Here is an 8,070-nt window from a genome sequence, read left to right as displayed (position 1 = left end):
TCGTGAAATTTCACAATCATTGCTAATTATTATTTATCAACAGCTATCGGCTGAATATATATAATTTAGTATATGCTGCACTGGTTGACACCATCCCTTCGTTTTATATTAAATAGCTATGACTGACTGGTTTTGCTAACGTTAGCATCGAATTTAGCAAATGTTGCTAGCTTTCGTCACTATTAATATTGATCGTTGGTGAAGCTTTTTTTTTTTTTTTTTACATGTTACGACTTTAATCATGAAATAATTTAAATATTATCTTCATTAGATTCATTGTTTAAGATTTTTGTCATTTCAGTTTGTGTTAGGCAATGGCCGTAATGGTCCTAAAGATGGCACCACAGCGCTGTTTGAAGTAATCCCTATATAAACAAACATGGTAAGTGAAAACAGACACTCCTCTATGGATGTGACGTCACAATAACGTTCTGACAAACGTCATGCTACTCCAAAGAAATTCTAGTGCACAGACAGTCTGTCATCAGAAAGCAACATGAATTCAAACCAAGCGACACCAAGAAATGATTTAAGACACCACCGTTATTTGGTATATTTCAATACATTTATTTTAATAAGTTTAATAAGCAATGTAATATTGAAATGTTTTCTGTTTGGTTCATAGTCTAAATGTGAGTTCTGACCACAATACATCGGAGCCTCCCAGGCCGGTGGGTCGTCTCCAATCATAGTCATAGAGGCACACCATAACCATCTTTTGTATTAACCAAACCGATGTATTGTGGTATTGAATACAAATTACTCGACATACTTACTAATAGCAGTATATTGTTTTATGTTGTCCCTAACTACATGTCCTGTCTGTCTCCGTTAGTCTGGAAGGATGCCTCCAATTGAAAGGAAACCCCCTGCTGAGATCTATGATTCCACAGACTCTGAGGACATCCCTTTCAACTCCTCCCCTGACTCTGACACTTTGGTAAGATCAGATCTGAAGCAGGTGGACAATCTGTCGATCCACTTCGATGATTCTGACATTCTGGAGTGTCCTTTATGCTCACTAATGGTAGTATATTAAATGGTGTCCTTGAGTACAAGCCTTTATCTCCTCAGTGTGGAAGGGCGACACGGGTGATGGTGAGACCCTGTAGGGTGACCAGTCCCTCTAGAGACTCTGCAGGCTCCACCTGCTCTGAGGATAACTTCCTTCATCTTGACCCTGAGGTAAGAGAGTTAGTTGCACCTTAATTCTTGTCTTTGTTGTTACACCAATGTGAGGTGAAGGATCTCTGATGTACATTACCATACAAGGGTGAAAAAATGGTCCAGAACAGTAATCCTATTATTTATTACTTTCTCTCTCAAGACACTCTCTCTATTTCTCTCTCTGTCTGTCACGTTTGACTCTGGCAAACACACGCTGAGATTTCACCACACACGCAAACACAAATCAACCCTCCAACACCAAAGCCTCCACATGAAGTTGCTAGAGTGCAAGGGGCAAGGCCACCATATTGGATTACTAAACCTGCAAACCCATAGACACCAGATAGATCCATCTGTTGATTTAACCAAATCATTTCTGGTGTTGTGGGAGCTTCAATACGAACCAAGACTCACTACCTATATACTCACAAATGGCAGTATATTTTATGTAGTCCCTAATTAATAGCCTTCTGTGTCCTTAGTCTGGAAGGAGGCCTCAGTTGGAAAGGAAACCCCCTGCTGAGATCTATGATTCCACAGACTCTGTGGACATCCCTTTCAACTCCTCCCCTGACTCTGACACTTTGGTAAGATCAGATCTGAAGCAGGTGGACAATCTGTCGATCCACTCCTTTGATGATTGTGACATTCTGGTGTGTTCTGTACCATGTATTAATGTAACTGTCTGACTGAACGTGTAGAGTAGGGCTGTAATGGTAAACGTATTCGTAGCCATATGGCACAGGGGGCTATTTTCAGTTGACAAATCAGCGGCAATCACCCCAGTATCCCTGGAATAACAAGAAACACAAAGAAACAACACAACTTGGTTTTGCCATTATATTCAAGCAGACCCTTAGCATCAGTCTAATCGGGATGGATAAATTACGAGAGCAATGTATAAGGTTATAGGTGTGGATATGCATCCATAGGCTACTCTGTGGTTGAGAAGACCAGGTAATCGAGCCATGTTACAAATGTCAATACGTTTTGACACTGTACTGAACCGTGACCCTCAAAAAGAGATACGTACTGTGGGCTTGGCAGACCATTGGACCCCAACTGGAGAGTGGACAGGGGACCAGCCCTCTGACCTATAGAGCGATGATGCTGACTCCCCCAACCCTCTGTATGAGCATGCAGCTGTATTTGGTGTCATAGTTGATGTATCTCTTCTTTATAAATAGTGTTGGTCAATGGTGAAATTAAGATTGATCCATCTTTCAATTTGACCAAACCATCCCCTGATATTATGGAAGCTTGAATACAAATGAAGACTCCCTATCTACATATTAACCAATGGTAGTATATTAAATGGTGTCCTTGAGTACAAGCCTTTGTCTCCTCAGTGTGGAAGGGTGACACGGGTGATGGTGAGACCCTGTAGGGTGACCAGTCCCTCTACAGACTCTGCAGGCTCCATCTGTTCTGAGGATGACTTCCTTCATCTTGACCCTGAGGTAAGAGAGTTAGTTGCACCTTAATTCTTGTCTTTGTTGTTACACCAATGTGAAGTGATGGATCTCTGATGTACATTACAATATGATGGTGAAAAAATTGTCCAGAACATTTATCCTTTTATATATTGCATTCTCATTCTCTCAGCCTCTCTCTCTGTCTCTCAGACACTTTCTCTCTTTGTCACTTTTGACAAACACACGCTGAGATTTCACCCCACACGCAAACACAAATCAACCCTCCAACACCAAAGCCTCCACATGAAGTTGCTAGAGTGCAAGAGGCAAGGCCACCATATTGGATTACTAAACCTGCAAACCCATAGACACCAGATAGATCCATCTGTTGATTTAACCAAATCATTTCTGGTGTTGTGGGAGCTTCAATACGAACCAAGACTCACTACCTATATACTCACAAATGGCAGTATATTTTGTAGTGTCCCTAATTCCTTCTGTCTGTCTCCTTAGACTGGAATTGTGCATCGGAGGAAAGTGATACAGAGGAGGGAAGTCTGTCCCTCCAGGCACCTTAAGGACTTTTCCTGCAGCTACATTATTCACATTGACCCTAATGTAAGAGAGTGGTACCTTCCTCTGTGTCTTTGTCGTGTTACACCAATTTAGGGAAAATTGTTGTCCGACAGCATTGAGAACAATGATCTCTGACATGGAAGGGAATAAGTCAATGTATTTGTATTTTGCTTTTAGCAACTTAAAAATGATATGATATATTATATTGAGGTATTTGTCCACCAAAGCACATTCAAAACTGTTCTGGTTCTTGTCATGCCGCTCACCTAACCAGTAAGGCTATACTGGAATCCTTACAGGCCGGAGGGAGCACACTCTCCGGTCTTCTAACTTGATAGAGTTCACAGGCGCCAATAGCGCCACAAGGTGTTGCTAGTTCAATGAGGTACTCGATTATTATTAACACCCACAAACCCGGATGGTGCTGGCCAGTTCCACTGCCCCCTGTGGAACTCCTGGGTTAGGCTAATCCACACCCTGGTCTCACAGTGATGCAGCTAACTGCAACATTCAGGAGCCTTACCTTAGGCAACTTTTAATGGGCTATTAAAACATGTTGTCCCGAACCATGAATTAAAAAAGCCAAATTTTCTGTTAGAATATCTCCATTGTCTCTATAGAGACACTAAATAAATAAATCTTTAAATTCAACCAAACCCTCCCCTGATGTTACATGAAGAATCACTAACCCCATACTCGCCAATGGCATTATATTCCATGGTGGTCCTACATCAGTGCTTGGCTCTGTCTCTCTCTTCAGACTGGAAGGATGTATAGGCTGATGGTGAACCTGCATGAGACGACATTGCCCTGCAGTGACTCGGATGACTTTCCTTTTGACTCCGTCCTTCACAGTAACCCTGAGGTAAGACAGTTGTGTCTTCTTCCATATCTTTGTTGTGTTACACAAATCCAAGGGGAATTGTTGTCTGACTGACTGGAAAGGAAATGAATATGAAGCAGGAGGACAATCTGTCAATCCACGTTGTAAGTTGCCGTAGTTCTCGCCGGTCCTGAAATTGGATCTTCAGGCGCTGTTTGATCGGCACCGACTGAAGAGTGTCCATTTGATTTGGCCCTTTTGCCTGTGGCCTCCTATAACATTAACATGTTTCGAGGTGTCTTGTATTGGTCTGCATGACGCCAGTGTAAATCTCCAAACGCTATCAAAGGTGAAATTTGGAAGTGTGGAATGTTGTTTGGTTACAAATTGTAGAAATGTAATAGTAATTTGTAATTTTTTCATCACCTCCGGAAACATTTTGATAGGCTACTAAACCATGTCAATAATGTTGAAAAGCAATTATTTCAGATGTGATATCTCAGAATTTACTCATAGAAACACAATATGGATCAATGTTTTGATGCAACCAAACCCCCCACTGATGTTATATAAAGACTCACTACCTACATACTCACCAATGGCAGTATATTCTACACGTACATGTACATGTCTTTGCTCTGTCTTCTCAGTCTGGAAGGATGGTTCGGCTGAGGGTGATACAGCGTGAGGAGATATTTCCCTCCACATCCTCTGGTGACAACTGTGTCGACTCCTTCCTTAAATGTGACCCTGTGGTAGGAGAGTTGAACCTTCTTTCATGTCGTTGACACTAGCTACACACTCAACAATGGCAGTATATTACTCTATGGTGTCTCCAAGTTCATGGCCTCTGTCTATCTCTTCAGTCTGGAAGGGTGGAATGGCTGACTTTGAAACCGAATAAGATCTGTCCCTCCACATACTCTGAGGACCACCCCATCAACTCCTTCCCTGGCTGTGAACCTGAAGGAAGAGCAATGGGCTATCTTTCTCCGCTTTGTAATGACATGATAACACCACAGAACGAGGATGACAATCTGTCGATCCACTCCTTAGACGAGTCAGACTTTCTGGTGAGTTCTATTTTATTTATTTAAGTAACTCTGTAAATGAATGTGGAGAGTGGCAAGTCACCAGCCCTCCGACCCAAAGTGTCATGATGGAAAGAATGTCTCTTAGACTCAAAAGGAGATCAAAGAAGCTTTGTTAAAGGACCGTCCACTTGTAGACTTTAACCCTCTTTATATGTCTATATGTGTCTGTAACCCTCCATCGTACCTGCACTTTCAACAGCTATCTGTGTTTGATCCCATGTTTACCCAGACCCACCCTGCCTCGAGCTGCCCGGAGAAGCTGCCCGCTGTCCTCCCCCAGAAGGACGTGGACAAGAAGCCACACCTGATCAACTCCCTGGAAGTGTGCCTGAGGAGGATTCATGAAAACCTGGCCTCCATGGACCTCATCCTGGACCAAAGTCTGAAGGAGTACACTGGAGACAGTCCGGAGAAGAGAGGGGGATGCTTCCAGTGGCTGTTTTGGAGGAAGAAGGAGCGTGTGAATGTCAAAGGGTTGGGACTGGATGCTGTCACAGTGATTAATTCAATACTCAGGGACTGCAGCCAGACAAACGCTGAGCTGGAAAACCTGAAAAATCACATGAGTGACCTAGAAACACTCAACAAGCTCTTCGGTAAATGCTCCAAAAAGTTTGCAAAGCTGAATGATAGAGCACAAGAAATGCAGACCAAAAGAAATGCAGCCCAGCACACACTTGAGTCTGCGAGAAATGTCTTGGTCCAGAGCTCTGTAAGTTACTCCTGAGCCATATATATAACAGTTACACCAGCATTCTGAAATATGCTCTAAGTCAGTTGCATAGCATGATTGTTCCCCGTGTATTGTTAATGGGAAGGTACCATCTGTAGCATAGTGTAGGCCTAGTAGTGTCCTGTTAACGAGTAGCAGAAATGTGTAGCATAGTGTGTTAGTGTTACGTTAATGAAGAGCTAACATATATATATATATATATAAGATAATATACCACTGCTAAGGTTTGTGTCCTGGTACTCTGGCATGTGTAGTGCCTAAGAACACGTCTTAGTCATTGTATATTGGCCATATGCCACACCCCCTCGTGCCTCAGTGCTCAGGGTTTAAACCATCTGGTGTAAGACGTTTATAACTATTCGTTGGGTTCTTCTGATCTGTTGACACTACAGAGCCCAGGGAATGTTCCGGTGTCTGGCCAGACTGGCCTCTGTTTGCCTGTCACCTCAGCACCCCCGACTCTGGAGGACACCCTACAGGTTCCGCCCTCTGCCCTGAGGTCTCCCCGGGATATACCCCCTCTTCTTACCCGTCACAGCTACGCTCATGCCATCGCCTCCAATCCCAATGCAGTGTCCTTCCTACAAGGCCACAAGCCTCACTTGGCCCCTATCACCAACGTGAGCGAAAAAGGCATGAAGCTGCTTCAAGAAATTGCAGCCAGAAATTCCCAACAGGTGGGTTATGGGAAGGTGGGAGGTTTTGTTATGAAGTTGTCCCTGTGCACTGCTCTTGGAACAGTTTAGTTTTTTTCCACTAATCGTTGAGGTTCAAAACGCTGGGGAGAGGCTGATCCTAGATTTGTATATCTTGGGGATCTTTACCCCAGTTGGTTGCCACATCTTCCTACATTTAGGTTTCACCTTTGAGTGTAGGTTTTTTTGTTTACAAATTCTCCAATTTGGAATTAAGGCTCTGCTTCATTGCAGCAACTCACAGCAGACCTGGGACAGTAAAGTACAGGATTTTCATTCAAACCATACAATGCTGTTCTGGTTGTTTTCACACTGCTTGTTCAACCAGGAGTTTATACAAGAATCTGTATGCAGCAGAAAGATGTAGAAGACTCTCCGGTTTACCATATTTCATTACGTATCCCTCTTAAATCTGCAAGGCAGTGGCGTTACATCTGCTAACTGCAAGGCTGTGGCGTTACTTCTGCTAACTGCATGGCAGTGGCATTAAGTCTGCTAACTGCAAGGAAGTGGCGTTACCTCTGCTAACTGCACGACAGTGGCGTTGGCTCTGCTAACTGCGAGGAAGTGACGTTACCTGTGCTCAGTTGTCAGTGTAAAGTATGTTTCTGTTCTACTTTCAGAAGGAAGAAACCAAGATATCTAACAAAGACACTAAGAGGGCTAAGAAACAAAGGAAAAGAGTGAAGAAGGAGGAAGTCAATGAGAGGCAGCAGGAGGAAGATGCTCATGTGAAGGACATCAAGAACAACAAATCCAGTCTGAGGAAGAGGTGAGGAAACAAACAGAAAACAGAGAAAAACTAAATTCTGTTGAACAGATATGAGAGATGATGAAAGTGGAGAAAAATAGAGCAGGGTTATGTAGGCTAGGATATGAACCTCTGTATGCTGTCACTATTCACATGACTAACCAGGCCACTACTGCAGATCTGATAAAAATGATGAATGTATTTGCTTCCAATGCTCCCATGTAACTGGTGTCTGGTGCTGTTTGACAGGTTCCTTCAGTGGCTGCTGCCCAAGCTGAGATGCAAGAGGAAGTAGTGGACATTGCAAAGACACACCCGGATTATTGACCATTCTGCCTGCTTAACCTAGACTACGATTGCCTGCCCCTTCTGTTACTTCTGCCACGCTGCTGGATTTCCTGTGTGTTTGAACAATCTCTGCCTGTGAAACGGACTCCGATCTTGCCTGCCCCTTCTGTTACCTCTGCCACGCGGCTGTATAACCTGTGTGTTTGGACGCTCTCTGCCTGTGTAATGGACTCCGATCTTGCCTTCAAGAGAAGCACTGTACGTTATTGAAGCTACTGTATGTTGAAATGTGGTCAGTACAGAAATAGTGTCGCCTGTTTGGAGATGAAAGAGTCACCAGCAGCAGTGCAACATTATTGGTGTAGTTAGAGAATGAAGTTGGTACAAGAATCAAACCTTGAGAATCACCCATTGAAACAGCCAGTAGTCCAGACAGAAGGCCCTCATATTTAAATTGTACATGGTCATGTTTTTGAGAACCCGTGGTCATTGAGCCTATTGATTAGAATGAGATGATTAACAGAGTCA

At 43.3% G+C, this 8,070-nt stretch overlaps 1 long non-coding RNA gene across 2 annotated transcripts; it reads left to right on the top strand.

The window, feature by feature from the left end:
- The first annotated feature begins 297 nt into the window (after positions 1-297).
- LOC117595422 lies at positions 298-1,161 on the top strand. 2 transcript variants are annotated; one of them, XR_004576692.1, is made up of 3 exons: positions 298-382; positions 836-940; positions 1,075-1,161. It is a non-coding gene; the product is annotated as an uncharacterized LOC117595422 (long non-coding RNA). The 2 variants fall into 2 exon arrangements; XR_004576691.1 differs by having other exon boundaries at positions 298-550.
- Positions 1,162-8,070: the final 6,909 nt, after the last annotated feature.

Source organism: Esox lucius, chromosome 13 (assembly GCF_011004845.1).
Source record: "Esox lucius isolate fEsoLuc1 chromosome 13, fEsoLuc1.pri, whole genome shotgun sequence".
In the NCBI taxonomy this organism is placed as follows: domain Eukaryota; kingdom Metazoa; phylum Chordata; class Actinopteri; order Esociformes; family Esocidae; genus Esox; species Esox lucius.
This window is presented reverse-complemented; position numbering and strand designations above follow the sequence as displayed.